Source organism: Salvelinus namaycush, unplaced genomic scaffold, assembly GCF_016432855.1.
Source record: "Salvelinus namaycush isolate Seneca unplaced genomic scaffold, SaNama_1.0 Scaffold71, whole genome shotgun sequence".
NCBI classification, from domain to species: Eukaryota; Metazoa; Chordata; class Actinopteri; order Salmoniformes; family Salmonidae; genus Salvelinus; species Salvelinus namaycush.
The window spans coordinates 199,834-217,923 of NW_024061431.1; positions in this window are offsets into that span (position 1 = coordinate 199,834).

The window sequence follows — 18,090 nt, forward strand, 5'->3', positions numbered from 1 at the left end:
CTTTACTTGCGTGGCAACATCCTAACCGTTGGAGCTACCTTAATTGTATCTGATTTGCGTATAACACCAAGGCGCATGTACTTTAGTGGATGTAGTAGGCTTGTCATCTGACGTGTATCAATCAACCCTTTTGTAAGCATGGAACTCTGAACCATCCACACCAATTTCCCGTCTAGGACGAACAATGGGTGTCAAAACAAAAGCTTTCCAATGTCCAGTAGGAAGAACTGACTCGATGTTATAGCAGATGGTGGTTTGCCAAAGTGAGGCCAGCAGGGCTGTGGTTGGCTGCAGGCCCCAGGGAGCGCAGCAGTGTTGGGAATTTCCAACTGAAATTACAACTTTACTTGATACCTCTCACTAGCTTGGTTTCCATCCAAATATGGACTTTTCTTTAATGATATGCATGTATATCTCAAATGGGGAGAGCTTGACTTTCTCACTAGTTTTTTGTAAGAAGTGTTGACAAGCTGAATGTACTGAGCTGTCTGTTTTTAAAACTACTAGCGCACAGCTCAGACACCCATGCATACCCCACAAGACATGCCACCAGAGGTCTCTTCACAATCTCCAAGTCTGGACTAGGGAAGGTACAGTCATGAATACGTTGCAATCTATTCCGCATCAGGATCAGATTTAAAGAAACACCTTACGGAACTGAAGAGATGCAGCAGTTCCTCCTTTAAAAGTTGCGAGCTTGCACCGCGGGATGGCTTCATTGCTCCAGACCACAAGGGGGAGTTGGCGCACTGGAGGATGAATTAGTTGGGTAACATAGATAAATAGGATGTTTAATTTACATAATATGCTTATGTGAGTTGTCATTAGAATGTGTCCCTTTGGACTATACTGTTGGCAGTTGCACGTTTCCCTTCTCAGCTAGGGCTCAGTCACTTGGGGCCCAGAGAGGGGAGACGTCAGAATGGAACATTGTCTTCATATGTGTAGGGATGGCGTGATTAAGGGGGAACCAATTATCTCTTGGCTCAACAATGTCTGTGCGCAAGTCACTACCCTCAGTGAGCTTGTCCAGGAGTGGGGAGAAGAGGTTTACTTGAGATGGGATCAGATTTATTTATATAGCTCTTACATTAGCTGATATCTTAGTGCTGTACAGAAACCCAGCCTAAAACCCCAAACGGCAAGCAATGCAGGTGTAGAAGCACGGTGGCTAGGAAAAACTCCCTAGAAAGGCCAAAACCTAGAGAGGAACCAGGCTGAGGGGTGGCCAGTCCTCTTCTGGCTGTGCTGGGTGGAGATTATAACAGAACATGGCCAAGATGTTCATAAATTATCAGCATGGTCAAATAATAATAATCACAGTAGTTATCGAGGGTGCAGGAAGTCCTCACCTCAAGAGTAAATGTCAGTTGGCTTTTCATAGCCGATCATTAAGAGTATCTCTACCGCTCCTGCAGTCTCTAGAGAGTTGAAAACAGCAGGTCTGGGACAGGTAGCACGTCCGTTGAACAGGTCAGGGTTCCATAGCCGCAGGCAGAACAGTTGAAACTTGAGCAGCAGCACGGGCAGGTGGACTGGGGACAGCAAGGAGTCATCATGCAAGGTAGTCCTGAGGCATGGTCCTAGGGCTCAGGTCCTCCGCGAGAGAAAGAGAATTAGAGAGCATACTTAAATACACACAGGACACCGGCTAAGACAGGAGAAGTACTCCAGATATAACAAACTGACCCTGGCCCCCCGACACAAACTACTGCAGCATAAATACTGGAGGCTGAGACAGGAGGGGTCACGAGACACTGTGGCCCCATCCGAAGATACCCCCGGACAGGGCCAAACAGGAAGGATATAACCCCACCCACTTTGCCAAAGCACAGCCCCCACACCACTAGAGGGATATCTTCAACCACCAACTTACCATCCTGAGACAAGGCCGAGTATAGCCCACAAAGATCTCCGCCACGGCACAACCCAAGGGGGGGCGCCAACCCAGACAGGAAGATCACGTCAGTGACTCACCCCTCCTAGGGACGGCATGAAAGAGCACCAGTAAGCCAGTGACTCAGCCCCTGTAATAGGGTTAGAGGCAGAGAATCCCAGTGGAGAGAGGGGAACCGGCCAGGCAGAGACGGCAAGGACGGTTCGTTGCTCCAGAGCCTTTCCGTTCACCTTCACACTCCTGGGCCAGACTACACTCAATCATATGACCCACTGAAGAGATGAGTCTTCAGTAAAGACTTAAAAGTTGAGATCGAGTCTGCGTCTCTCATAGAGAGATCAAAATTGAGATCTATAGGAGAAAGCCCTGCCTCCAGCTGTTTATTTAGAAATTCTAGGGACAATAAGGAGGCCTGCGTCTTGTGACCGTAGCGTATGTGTAGGTATGTACGGCAGGACCAAATCGGAAAGAGGGGTAGGAACAAGCCCATGTAATGTTTTATAGGTTAGCAGTAAAACCTTGAAATTAGCCCTAACAGGAAGCCAGTGTAGGGAGGCCTTGCACTGGAGTAATATGATAACAATTTTGGGTTCTAGTCAGGATTCTAGCAGCCGTATTTAGCACTAACTGAAGTTTATTTTGTGCTTTATCCAGGTAGCCGGAAAGTAGAGCATTGCAGTAGTCTAACCTAGAAGTAACAAAAGCATGGATTACTTTTTCTGCATCATTTTTGGACAGAAAGTTTCTGATTTTTGCAATGTTACGTAGATGGAAAAAAGCTGTCCTTGAAACAGTCTTGATATGTTCGTCAAAAGAGAGATCAGGGTCCAGAGTAACGCCGAGGTCCTTCACAGTTTTATTTGAGACGACTTTACAACCATCAAGATTAATTGTCAGAATCAACAGAAGATCTCTTTGTTTCTTGGGACCTAGAACAAGCATCTCTGTTTTGTCCGAGTTTAAAAGTAGAAAGTTTGCAGCCATCCACTTCATTATGTCTGAAACATAGGCTTCTAGTGAGGGCAATGTTGGGGCTTCACCATGTTTCATTGAAATGTACAGCTGTGTGTCATCCGCATAGCAGTGAAAGTTAACATTATGTTTTCGAATAACATCCCCAAGAGGTAAAATATATAGTGAAAACAATAGTGGTCCCAAAACGGAACATTGAGGAACACCGAAATGTACAGTTGATTTGTCAGAGGACAAACCATTAACATGAGACCGTGTCCGTGTAGACCAATTTGGGTATCCAATCTCTCCAAAAGAACGTGGTGATCGATGGTATCAAAGGCAGCACTAAGGTCTAGGAGCACAAGGACAGATGCAGAGCCTCGGTCTGCGCCAATAAAAGGTCCTTTACCACTGCGCCAATAAAAGGTCATTTACCACCTTCACAAGTGCAGTCTCAGTGCTATGATGGGGTCTAAAACCAGGCTAAAGCATTTCGAATACATTGTTTGTCTTCAGGAAGGCAGTGAGTTGCTGCGCAACAGCTTTCTAAAATTGAGAGGAATGGAAGATTCGATATAGGCCAATAGTTTTTTATATTTTCTGGGTCAAGGTTTGGCTTTTTCAAGAGAGGCTTTATTACTGCCACTTTTAGTGAGTTTGGTACGCATCCGGTGGATAGAGAGCCGTTTATTATGTTCAACATAGGAGGGCCGAGCACGGGAAGCAGCTCTTTCAGTAGTTTAGTTGGAATAGCGTCCAGTATGCAGCTTGAAGGTTTAGAGGCCATGATTATTTTCATCATTGTGTCAAGAGATATAGTACTAAAACACTTAAGTGTCTCTCTTGATCCTAAGTCCTGGCAGAGTTGTGCAGACTCAGGACAGCTGAGCTTTGGAGGAATACGCAGATTTAAAGAGGAGTCCGTAATTTGCTTTCTAATGATCATGATCTTTTCCTCAAAGAAGTTCATGAATTTATTACTGCTGAAGTGAAAGCCATCCTCACTTGGGGAATGCTGCTTTTTAGTTAGCTTTGCGACAGTATCAAAAATAAATGTAGGATTGTTCTTATTTTCCTCAATTAAGTTGGAAAAATAGAATGATCGAGCAGCAGTGAGGGCTCTTCGATACTGCACGGTACTGTCTTTCCAAGCTAGTCGGAAGACTTCCAGTTTGGTGTGGCGCCATTTCCGTTCCAATTTTCTGGAAGCTTGCTTCAGAGCTCGGGTATTTTCTGTATACCAGGGAGCTAGTTTCTTATGACAAAAGTTTTTAGTTTTTAGGGGTGCAACTGCATCTAGGGTATTGTGCAAGGTTAAATTGAGTTCCTCAGTTAGGTGGTTAACTGATTTTTGTCCTTGGGTAGGCAGAGGGAGTCTGGAAGGGCATCAAGGAATCTTTGTGTTGTCTGAGAATTTATAGCACGACTTTTGATGCTCCTTAGTATATAGAGTTGACAATTAAGTTATGCCTTGGATGAGGTAATGTTTTGGTACTACGAAGTAGTTTTAGAGACCAAACTGAGCGATAATTTATAGCGAATGCAATCTGGCTAAGGGATACTCCTTTCTCAAGTTAAAGGCCCTTTGTGAAGTTTTCCTAAGATCTGTGGTTTGTCATGTAAGTTGAGAGGGGTGTATCTTTGCTATAAAAAATCTCAATTGCCATTGTTGGAACTCTCAACAATTAATAGATAGTGAATTGTTGAAAGTCACAGGGCTTTGGTAAAGCTCATATTATTAAAGATGAAGTTTAAGTATAACTCTGACGTGTGTGTGGTTTGTAACTCTCCTCATTTGGTAATACAGGAAATTGCCACGACAGCACTCATAATGCATTTGGGTCCCAAGGCTTTGTGATGACGAATTTTGACGCGAGCCACCCTTGCCTTGTGGCGCTCAACAAAGATGGCTGACGTCTTAACGAGTCAAGCAAATGTACAATTTGAGAGGAATGTGTTAATGTAGAGACAAACGCATTGACTGCACAATTGTGTAAGCTTGCCTTGCAATGCAGCTGAAGTAACATAGCTAACTATTTACTTGCTTATTGTGTCGGGTTAAAAATAACTATGTAGCCGATCTGGGTATGGACCCTAAAACGTAAAGTTCTGAACTAATATTCATACCAATCTATGAACCTCAAGTCTGAATGGCATTAATGAAGCCAAGAGTAGAATATTACTTTAATGTGCCAAGGATGCAAGTCCTATATACACATGTACTGTAGTTACCACATTGTAGCCTGTACATTGAATATATTCACCGATCATGTACTCTTCCTTGGCAAATAAAGGTGCGGTTCAGGTATGGCAGACAGTATTTTTCAGTCATATCAAACGCCATTATTTAAATGATGCGGTGTCTGCATGCATTACAATTATACACTTTAGTGTTTACTGCTCCTGGGACATCAATGATTACACATTGTAACTATACAATAGACTAAACATGATTGATCTGTAATTCATAGAGAGAAAAACATATGAACATTTAACTCCATTAATCTGAGGACGGACACAGGATAGTATTTCAACCAGTGGAGAATGTGAAACGCTTTATTGAAAGAAGTGCAATTTAATTGTAATATTATAAATACAAGTTCAATCTTGGGCGGGCAGGTGGACTAGTAACCGGAAGGTTGCAAGATCGAATCCCCGAGCCGACAAGGTAAAAATCTGTCCTTCTGCCCCTGAACAAGGCAGTTCTTAGGCCGTCATTCTTATCTGACTTGCATAGTTAAAAAAAAAAATGGTAGGCAAATCTGTACTTCAATGCACATATGGTGTGCATTAGAAGATGAGGTGGGTAGAGAGGTAAGAACAGCGGCAGATAGCATATGATTCATGAATGACAGTGCTACCCTAATATTCTCTCAGTTCATCACAATTGCGCTGTCGGGACTGGATTCCTCTCACATCAAAACATACCTGCAGACGAGAGAGCATGATTAAGCCTCTTTTTTTGTCTAACACGGTCAGTCATCTTAAATCAGAAGGTGAAATGCAAAACTGACCTTGGATCATTAACTCTGGGGTTTCAATGTAAAGCATCTCTTTAATAATACTTCCTGTTGACTCAACCAAGTGACATCTCACCTATGATCAGGCTGTGCCCTCTGTCAGCCAGTTCAGATGCAGGAGAGGTTCAACAAAACAGCTGATATAACCTAGAGGATTTAGGGGGAGAGGGTTGACGTGAGTGGCTACAGAGTACTTTAAGCTGAAAAACAGACCCATGAGGACAAACAATAGAAGATAATGCCAATAGGTGTCTCACCACTTGATTATTGCAAGGCTAACCCATGACTTAGCAGCAACAGATAGTCCAGTGAAAATAGCTGTAAATCTGAAAATTAGCAGCTGACATCTTAAGTTTAAAAAAAAAATTCATGCATGTGAGACAGATTCCATGTACAACAAGACAGGCAGAGATGGAGAAAAATAACACAGAACAGTTTAATTACCTCTGGTTAGGGACACTTTGCCAGCAATAAAGCTTCCACGGCCTGGTCCTCACACAGTGAACATCTGGCAATATCTACATTTTCGACCCCCTTGGTCAGCTCGCTCTCTGAAAGTAAAGAAAACAATAACTGAGATATGACCGTTATATCTAAAGCAGCACATGTCATTTTTTTAGGATACGTCAATACAGCCCAGTGCTGCTTACCTGAGATGCCATCTTCGTAGGTGTCCGCTTTGACTTCCTTTTCTGTCGGGGAAAAAATTGCTGTCAGAACAATTATTTTGACAAAAAGTAACAAATGCACCTCCATAGCATATAACAATTTGCCTGTAAATAACCACACCTTCATACAAGCGTGCTACTATTTTTTGAAATAACAAAAAAATATCAATTGTTGTTGGAAGATATGGGTATGGTGAATTATTTGTCAACCATAAAACACCTAATGTGGTACACACAATTAATAATATAAAAATAACTGATTATCTTAAAATGGAAAAATTGTCACATATATGGTTCTTCGTCTGTAGGATTCATTTACTTACTGTACAAAGTATATTTTATACATATATATATTTTTTTTACCAATTTTTTTATTTATTCCATAGACAGAACGAAATATATTTAGATGCATTTTGAATTTCTAATTGTCAATATTTTATTTTCTGTGTCACGTGTTTATGCTCATTTATGTACATCCTGTGTATGTTACCCTTCCAATGAGCTTATCATATAAACTACAACGTGAAAACTACGGTTTACCTCATTTTGAATCATGTTAGCACAGGTAACAGCCGTTTACAGTCTTTCTTTAGTTTTTCATTCGTACTCTTCCCAATTCACGTAAACTATATTTCTTTATTTCCCATGGGCTTCACCAGAGTACCCCCTAGTGGCTGGAATACAACTGTATTAAGCCCCTTACAACACCCCCCTGCAAAAACGAAATGTTGTCCCAGTTGCAGCCTTGTTTGGCACGCTTTGTACAAAATAATAAAATGCAGTACTACAGGATATTTCTTAAAGTAGCTCTTTATTAGCTAGCTATAACTGGAATGTTCACGTATCGCCAACCAGCATCAAACTGACCATGACCTAACCATTTGGGTGGTCTTAACCAATCATAGCACAGTATGATATGGCGGTAAAATGCATCCAATTATAACTCAGTATGTCTACACATATGAATATTACATCCCCCTTCTTTTAAAACAAAATAAAAATGTTTACATATTCTAAGCGTTTCTTTTGAAAACATGCTCTGCAGTTTGAACTCAAGGTAAGTAACCATTTATATTGCATACTACACCAACTGAATCAACATAGACTCTGAAACAATGATCCAATATACTGTTACTTTTCGAACAAGGGACTCTCAGCAACTCAGCTTTCACAGTAGAAATACATCTTAACATTTCAAACAAATACAATACCAAAGCATTTCAAGTGAACTTTCAATAACAAGTTTACAGTGTGGAACTCTTTTAGGGCAGCGATCCGCCTACACCCTTTGACATTTCTCGGTTCTAGGACAGCTCTGGGCTTGACCTCTCTTCCTGACCTTGTGCGATATGATGCTGAGCATGCTTCTGTGTCAGTCAACAGTTCTTGTGGTGTTGCAGGTAAGTATGGTGTATGTTTTGATGTGTGTGTGTGTGTGTGTGTGTTTAGTCCATCACGTTCTCTTTCAGGGGAACAGTTCATCTCATCAGTGTGTTGTTCTTTTGTGTTCAGTAGGTGACGACGATTGCGGCGGTACACCGCTCCTTCTGCGGTGAGGACGTGCTATGAACGTTCAGTGTTAGCTGGCTGGATGACGACTGCTGGCTTCCAGAGGCCATGCTCCTGGATTCAAACTGACTCTCCGTCGATCAGTGGTGGCAGTGGTCTAGCTGACCTGTCGTAGTATCGCTTTTGTTGTTGTTGTCTCTGTGCACGTTTTTCATGCATTTCCTTGTAGCTGACGACCTCAGGTTGTAGCTGCTGGTTGGTGCTGGGAAGGATTGAGCGAAGTCCGCGGCTCATCAACAGCTGGGCTGGTGATTTGAAGTTGTCAACTGGAGTGTTGCGGTATTCAAGGAGACTGAGGTAGGGGTCTCTCTTGTCTGCTTTTGCTTTGTCCATGAGTGATTTAGCAATCTGCACTGATTTTTCAGCAAGGCCATTACTTTGAGGGTAATGTGGGCTTGTGGTGATGTGTAAACTCCCATGCTTTTGTGAAGGATTCAAACTCATTTGATTTGTAACAGGGCCCATTGTCAGATATTAAAGTCTCTACAATGCCATGCCTGGCAAAGGCTGCTTTCAGCTTGTGTATCACAGCTGCAGATGTGGTGCTGTGAAGCTTGTCGAGTTCGAAGTATCTGCTGTAGTAGTCAACTGTTACGATGTAGTTCTCGTTGTTCCAGGTGAACAGATCGGTTGCCACGACCTGCCAGGGTCGGTCTGGGATACAGTGAGGTAACATTGGCTCTTTGGTGTTTGAGGGGCGTCGTTCAAGACATATGGCGCATTTACCAACAATGTCCTCTATTTGTTTGCACATTCCGGGCCAAAACAAAATGTCCCGTGCTCTCTGTTTGCACTTTTCCATGCCCATGTGTCCAGCATGGATCTTTGTCAAAATCTCTTCCTGAGACTGGTAGGAATGATGATTTTCTCTCCTTTGAAAATAATTCCGTTGATCTGTGATAGTTCATCAGGATGGTTCCAGAATTCTGAGACGCTCTGAGGGCATTTTCTCCTCTCCTCAGGCCGTCCATCCTGTATGACTTTCCTCAGCTGTGCGAGTTGTGAGTCCTTTTCTGTTTCTGCTTGGATCTCCTTCAGTTTTGTGTCACTAACTGGTAAGTTGCTGTACACAGTGTGCACTTGCATGTCCATGCCTTCACTGAGGCTGCTGTCCTTATAGGTAAGAAACTTCCTGGAGAGTGTGTCTGCGACAGGGATGTCTTTGCCTGGACGGTGAGTGATTGTGAAGTCGTATTTTTGTAGTTGAAGAATCATTCTCTGTAGCCTTGGCGGGGCTGCGGCTAGTGGTTTCCTCATGATTGACTCAAGGGGCTTGTGGTCGGATTCCACAATGACTTGTCGTCCATATACGTACTGATGGAAACGTTTACATCCGAACAGAATGGCATAGAGCTCCTTTTCAATTTGAGCGTAGTTGATTTCACAGTCTGTGAGAGATTTGGAAGCGTAGCCGATGGGCTTTCCTTCTTGCAGTAGCACTGCACCTAGTCCATACTTCGACGCGTCTACTTGGAGTCTGAGCTCTTTGTCGGGGTCGTAGTAGGCAAGGATTGGTCCTGGTTCTCTCGTGATCAAGTCTTTCACATTTCTGGAAAGCAATGTCGTGTTGCTTGTCCCAGAGAAACTCACTGGACTGCTTTAGCAGTTGATGCAGGGGTGCATTAGCATTGGAGAGGCTGGGTGCGAACTTTGCTAAGTAGTTGACCATGCCAAGCACTGTTTCCAGCTCTGCACGGTTCTTTGGTGGCTAAATTTCTTTTATGGTTGAGATCTTCTGTGGATCTGGCTTGATTCCAGTCGCTGTGAGAAGATGTCCGAAGTAGCTGACCTCTGTAGCGCCGACTGTGCTCTTCTCGGGTTGAGCCGGACTCCTCTCTCGCGGGACCTTTGCAGCATCGCGCGGAGGTTTCGGTCGTGCTCCTCTTTGCTTCGACTATAGACAAGGATGTCATCCACAATTAGTGGATCCAACTAGTGGTCAGTATGCACTACTACACCCTCTCTCACATGAACGCTAACATTACTGGTTTCAGTGGGAAAGATGGTAAATGGTTCAGACATTAATGGCAAATATAAAAAAACTAAGATACCCAAGTTACCGGAGTCTACAATTGCCGACTGTTAATGTAGAGTAGGGATAGTGAGAAGTAACATTCAAGACTGAAGCAATTACCCCCTCTAGTGGTAAACTTTATACTGTACCAGGTTACTACACACACTGATAATACAAAACATTGAGGACACCTGCTCTTTCCATCACAGACTATTTAAACATTTCAAATTCAGTGCAAAGTAATGTAGTGCATTGGTGTCTAGATCCCTCTTGGGTGGCAAAGTGTCACAAGAATCCTGTGGGGAGAGAAAACAAGAGAATACATTAAATTAATGGGTGTTAACTAATCAGGGTTCAACAAAGCACTTCAAGTCCTCAAATCCTTCAAAAGAGAGAGAGAAGGAGAAAGGAGTATGGTCCCTGCAGTAGGACTACATGCTGGCCATGAGGTTCTCCAAGTGGTACTCCAGGAGGCTGGAGAGCTCCGTGAACAGAGACTCTGGGTTAAAGTACCAGGCCAGCTGCTGGCCAAACATGTCATCTAGCAGAGCCATCAGCCCGCCCTGAAGAGAACACCACACAACACATAGAAAATGGCTCTGAGTTACTAGCTTATCAAGAGGAGAGAGACAATTAGAAATACTCCCCCTAAAATGACATTGGAACCTGGTTAACCATGAATAAGGAAGTAAAAAGGAAGTACACTAAGAATATGGAAGTAAACAGGAAGTAACCTCTTGACTCTTACATTGAGCAGCAGCAGGTATCTGTCAGCCTCTGGCTCCATGTTGGCAGCAGTGGGCAGGAAGGAGTACAGGAGAGCGTACAGATGCTCCACAAACCCACCGGCGTGCTAAAGGAAACAAAGGAGGAGAAAAGAGGAGAGAATAGAAGAGAAGAGGAATTTAAGTGAAACTGCTAATAGAGAGATATCAAAACATGTACCAGTGAGATGCTACTTACCACCATCATGGACTTCTGAGCTGTCATCATCCCAAACAGCACCAGCTCAAAGAGGACATCTATCATGTTCACATGATGGATCTAGGACAAGAAAACACGTTTGGAGAAAATAGGAATGATTTCATATAGATCAGCTACTGTGATGTATAAAAGACATGCATGTGGAAGAACTCAGTGAGACTTGAAAGAGTTAATGAACTCACCTTTGCCTCAGCAAGCTCCCTCTCAATATCATTCCGCTTGGAGGGGTCACTCAGGTAGTCCACAAAGTCGTTATAAGTACGGATGAACTTGGCCTCGTCCTATGACAAAGAAAAGAGCATCTTAGTGAAAAGAACACATTTCACCTCAGGGGCGCTCTCTTTCCCTTGAAAGACCAAGGGACCACAAGGGGGAGTTCAGACCACAAGGGGGAGTTGGCGCACTGGAGGATGAATTAGTTGGGTAACATAGATAAATAGGATGTTTAATTTACATAATATGCTTATGTGAGAGTGGTCATTAGAATGTGTCCCTTTGGACTATACTGTTGGCAGTTGCACGTTTCCCTTCTCAGCTAGGGCTCAGTCACTTGGGGCCCAGAGAGGGGAGACGTCAGAATGGAACATTGTCTTCATATGTGTAGGGATGGCGTGATTAAGGGGGAACCAATTATCTCTTGGCTCAACAATGTCTGTGCGCAAGTCACTACCCTCAGTGAGCTTGTCCAGGAGTGGGGAGAAGAGGTTTACTTGAGATGGGATCAGATTTATTTATATAGCTCTTCTTACATTAGCTGATATCTTAGTGCTGTACAGAAACCCAGCCTAAAACCCCAAACGGCAAGCAATGCAGGTGTAGAAGCACGGTGGCTAGGAAAAACTCCCTAGAAAGGCCAAAACCTAGAGAGGAACCAGGCTGAGGGGTGGCCAGTCCTCTTCTGGCTGTGCAGGGTGGAGATTATAACAGAACATGGCCAAGATGTTCATAAATTAATTAATAAAAATAATAATCACAGTAGTTATCGAGGGTGCAGGAAGTCCTCACCTCAAGAGTAAATGTCAGTTGGCTTTTCATAGCCGATCATTAAGATTATCTCTACCGCTCCTGCAGTCTCTAGAGAGTTGAAAACAGCAGGTCTGGGACAGGTAGCACGTCCGTTGAACAGGTCAGGGTTCCATAGCCGCAGGCAGAACAGTTGAAACTGGAGCAGCAGCACGGGCAGGTGGACTGGGGACAGCAAGGAGTCATCATGCAAGGTAGTCCTGAGGCATGGTCCTAGGGCTCAGGTCCTCCGAGAGAGAAAGAGAATTAGAGAGAGCATACTTAAATTCACACAGGACACCGGCTAAGACAGGAGAAGTACTCCAGATATAACAAACTGACCCTGGCCCCCCGACACAAACTACTGCAGCATAAATACTGGAGGCTGAGACAGGAGGGGTCAGGAGACACTGGCCCCATCCGAAGATACCCCCGACAGGGCCAAACAGGAAGGATATAACCCCACCCACTTTGCCAAAGCACAGCCCCCACACCACTAGAGGGATATCTTCAACCACCAACTTACCATCCTGAGACAAGGCCGAGTATAGCCCACAAAGATCTCCGCCACGGCACAACCCAAGGGGGGGGCGCCAACCCAGACAGTTCACGTCAGTGACTCACCCCTCCTAGGGACGGCATGAAAGAGCACCAGTAAGCCAGTGACTCAGCCCCTGTAATAGGGTTAGAGGCAGAGAATCCCAGTGGAGAGAGGGGAACCGGCCAGGCAGAGACGGCAAGGGCGGTTCGTTGCTCCAGAGCCTTTCCGTTCACCTTCACACTCCTGGGCCAGACTACACTCAATCATATGACCCACTGAAGAGATGAGTCTTCAGTAAAGACTTAAAAGTTGAGATCGAGTCTGCGTCTCTCATAGAGAGATCAAAATTGAGATCTATAGGAGAAAGCCCTGCCTCCAGCTGTTTGTTCAGAAATTCTAGGGACAATAAGGAGGCCTGCGTCTTGTGACCGTAGCGTATGTGTAGGTATGTACGGCAGGACCAAATCGGAAAGAGGGGTAGGAGCAAGCCCATGTAATGTTTTATAGGTTAGCAGTAAAACCTTGAAATTAGCCCTTGCCTTAACAGGAAGCCAGTGTAGGGAGGCTAGCACTGGAGTAATATGATAACAATTTTGGGTTCTAGTCAGGATTCTAGCAGCCGTATTTAGCACTAACTGAAGTTTATTTTGTGCTTTATCCAGGTAGCCGGAAAGTAGAGCATTGCAGTAGTCTAACCTAGAAGTAACAAAAGCATGGATTACTTTTTCTGCATCATTTTTGGACAGAAAGTTTCTGATTTTTGCAATGTTACGTAGATGGAAAAAAGCTGTCCTTGAAACAGTCTTGATATGTTCGTCAAAAGAGAGATCAGGGTCCAGAGTAACGCCGAGGTCCTTCACAGTTTTATTTGAGACGACTTTACAACCATCAAGATTAATTGTCAGAATCAACAGAAGATCTCTTTGTTTCTTGGGACCTAGAACAAGCATCTCTGTTTTGTCCGAGTTTAAAAGTAGAAAGTTTGCAGCCATCCACTTCCTTATGTCTGAAACATAGGCTTCTAGTGAGGGCAATTTTGGGGCTTCACCATGTTTCATTGAAATGTACAGCTGTGTGTCATCCGCATAGCAGTGAAAGTTAACATTATGCTTTCGAATGACATCCCCAAGAGGTAAAATATATAGTGAAAACAATAGTGGTCCCAAAACGGAACATTGAGGAACACCGAAATGTACAGTTGATTTGTCAGAGGACAAACCATTAACATGAGACAAACTGATATCTTTCCGACAGATAAGATCTAAACCAGGCTAGAACTTGTCCGTGTAGACCAATTTGGGTATCCAATCTCTCCAAAAGAACGTGGTGATCGATGGTATCAAAGGCAGCACTAAGGTCTAGGAGCACAAGGACAAATGCAGAGCCTCGGTCTGCGCCAATAAAAGGTCATTTACCACTGCGCCAATAAAAGGTCATTTACCACCTTCACAAGTGCAGTCTCAGTGCTATGATGGGGTCTAAAACCAGACTAAAGCATTTCGAATACATTGTTTGTCTTCAGGAAGGCAGTGAGTTGCTGTGCAACAGCTTTCTAAAATTGAGAGGAATGGAAGATTCGATATAGGCCAATAGTTTTTTATATTTTCTGGGTCAAGGTTTGGCTTTTTCAAGAGAGGCTTTATTACTGCCACTTTTAGTGAGTTTGGTACGCATCCGGTGGATAGAGAGCCGTTTATTATGTTCAACATAGGAGGGCCGAGCACAGGAAGCAGCTCTTTCAGTAGTTTAGTTGGAATAGGGTCCAGTATGCAGCTTGAAGGTTTAGAGGCCATGATTATTTTCATCATTGTGTCAAGAGATATAGTACTAAAACACTTAAGTGTCTCTCTTGATCCTAAGTCCTGGCAGAGTTGTGCAGACTCAGGACAGCTGAGCTTTGGAGGAATACGCAGATTTAAAGAGGAGTCCGTAATTTGCTTTCTAATGATCATAATCTTTTCCTCAAAGAAGTTCATGAATTTATTACTGCTGAAGTGAAAGCCATCCTCACTTGGGGAATGCTGCTTTTTAGTTAGCTTTGCGACAGTATCAAAAATAAATGTAGGATTGTTCTTATTTTCCTCAATTAAGTTGGAAAAATAGAATGATCGAGCAGCAGTGAGGGCACTTCGATACTGCACGGTACTGTCTTTCCAAGCTAGTCGGAAGACTTCCAGTTTGGTGTGGCGCCATTTCCGTTCCAATTTTCTGGAAGCTTGCTTCAGAGCTCGGGTATTTTCTGTATACCAGGGAGCTAGTTTCTTATGACAAAAGTTTTTAGTTTTTAGGGGTGCAACTGCATCTAGGGTATTGCGCAAGGTTAAATTGAGTTCCTCAGTTAGGTGGTTAACTGATTTTTGTCCTTGGGTAGGCAGAGGGAGTCTGGAAGGGCATCAAGGAATCTTTGTGTTGTCTGAGAATTTATAGCACGACTTTTGATGCTCCTTAGTATATAGAGTTGCCAATTAAGTTATGCCTTGGATGAGGTAATGTTTTGGTACTACGAAGTAGTTTTAGAGACCAAACTGAGCGATAATTTATAGCGAATGCAATCTGGCTAAGGGATACTCCTTTCTCAAGTTAAAGGCCCTTTGTGAAGTTTTCCTAAGATCTGTGGTTTGTCATGTAAGTTGAGAGGGGTGTATCTTTGCTATAAAAAATCTCAATTGCCATTGTTGGAACTCTCAACAATTAATAGATAGTGAATTGTTGAAAGTCACAGGGCTTTGGTAAAGCTCATATTATTAAAGATTAAGTTTAAGTATAACTCTGACGTGTGTGTGGTTTGTAACTCTCCTCATTTGGTAATACAGGGAATTGCCACGACAGCACTCATAATGCATTTGGGTCCCAAGGCTTTGTGATGACGAATTTTGACGCGAGCCACCCTTGCCTTGTGGCGCTCAACGAAGATGGCTGACGTCTTAACGAGTCAAGCAAATGTACAATTTGAGAGGAATGTGTTAATGTAGAGACAAACGCATTGACTGCACAATTGTGTAAGCTTGCCTTGCAATGCAGCTGAAGTAACATAGCTAACTATTTACTTGCTTATTGTGTCGGGTTAAAAATAACTATGTAGCCGATCTGGGTATGGACCCTAAAACGTAAAGTTCTGAACTAATATTCATACCAATCAATGAACCTCAAGTCTGAATGGCATTAATGAAGCCAAGAGTAGAATATTACTTTAATGTGCCAAGGATGCAAGTCCTATATACACATGTACTGTAGTTACCACATTGTAGCCTGTACATTGAATATATTCACCGATCATGTACTCTTCCTTGGCAAATAAAGGTGCGGTTCAGATATGGCATTTTTCAGTCATATCAAACGCCATTATTTAAATGATGCGGTGTCTGCATGCATTACAATTATACACTTTAGTGTTTACTGCTACTGGGATATCAATGATTACACATTGTAACTATACAATAGAATAAACATGATTGATCTGTAATTCATAGAGAGAAAAACCTATGAACATTTAACTCCATTAATCTGAGGACGGACACAGGATAGTATTTCAACCAGTGGAGAATGTGAAACGCTTTATTGAAAGAAGTGCATTTTTCTTTCTTCTTTTTTTCTTTTTTCTTTTAAATTTTATCCCATTTTCTCCCCATTTTCGTGGTATCCAATCGCTAGTAATTACTATCTTGTCTCATCGCTACAACTCCCGTACGGGCACGGGAGAGACGAAGGTCGAAAGCCATGCGTCCTCCGAAGCACAACCCAACCAAGCCGCACTGCTTCTTAACACAGCGCGCCTCCAACCCGGAAGCCAGCCGCACCAATGTGTCGGAGGAAACACCGTGTACCTGGCCCCCTTGGTTAGCGCGCACTGCGCCCGGCCCGCCACAGGAGTCGCTGGAGCGCGATGAGACAAGGATATCCCTACCGGCCAAACCCTCCCTAACCCGGACGACGCTATGCCAATTGTGCGTCGCCCCACGGACCTCCCGGTCGCGGCCGGCTGCGACAGAGCCTGGGCGCGAACCCAGAGACTCTGGTGGTGCAGTTAGCACTGCGATGCAGTGCCCTAGACCACTGCGCCACCCGGGAGGCCCAAGAAGTGCATTTTAATTGTAATATTATAAATACAAGTTCAATCTTGGGCGGGCAGGTGGACTAGTAACCGGAAGGTTGCGAGATCGAATCCCCGAGCCGACAAGGTAAAAATCTGTCCTTCTGCCCCTGAACAAGGCAGTTCTTAGGCCGTCATTCTTATCTGACTTGCATAGTTAAAAAAAAAAATGGTAGGCAAATCTGTACTTCAATGCACATATGGTGTGCATTAGAAGATGAGGTGGGTAGAGAGGTAAGAACAGCGGCAGATAGCATATGATTCATGAATGACAGTGCTACCCTAATATTCTCTCAGTTCATCACAATTGCGCTGTCGGGACTGGATTCCTCTCACATCAAAACATACCTGCAGACGAGAGAGCATGATTAAGCCTCTTTTTTGTCAAACACGGTCAGTCATCTTAAATCAGAAGGTGAAATGCAAAACTGACCTTGGATCATTAACTCTGGGGTTTCAATGTAAAGCATCTCTTTAATAATACTTCCTGTTGACTCAACCAAGTGACATCTCACCTATGATCAGGCTGTGCCCTCTGTCAGCCAGTTCAGATGCGGGAGAGGTTCAACAAAACAGCTGATATAACCTAGAGGATTTAGGGGGAGAGGGTTGACGTGAGTGGCTACAGAGTACTTTAAGCTGAAAAACAGACCCATGAGGACAAACAATAGAAGATAATGCCAATAGGTGTCTCACCACTTGATTATTGCAAGGCTAACCCATGACTTAGCAGCAACAGATAGTCCAGTGAAAATGGCTGTAAATCTGAAAATTAGCAGCTGACATCTTAAGTTAAAAAAAAAAATTCATGCATGTGAGACAGATTCCATGTACAACAAGACAGGCAGAGATGGAGAAAAATAACACAGAACAGTTTAATTACCTCTGGTTAGGGACACTTTGCCAGCAATAAAGCTTCCACGGCCTGGTCCTCACACAGTGAACATCTGGCAATATCTACATTTTCGACCCCCTTGGTCAGCTCGCTCTCTGAAAGTAAAGAAAACAATAACTGAGATATGACCGTTATATCTAAAGCAGCACATGTCATTTTTTTAGGATACGTCAATACAGCCCAGTGCTGCTTACCTGAGATGCCATCTTCGTAGGTGTCCGCTTTGACTTCCTTTTCTGTCGGGGAAAAAATTGCTGTCAGAACAATTATTTTGACAAAAAGTAACAAATGCACCTCCATAGCATATAACAATTTGCCTGTAAATAACCACACCTTCATACAAGCGTGCTACTATTTTTTGAAATAACAAAAAAATATAATTTGTTGTTGGAAGATATGGGTATGGTGAATTATTTGTCAACCATAAAACACCTAATGTGGTACACACAATTAATA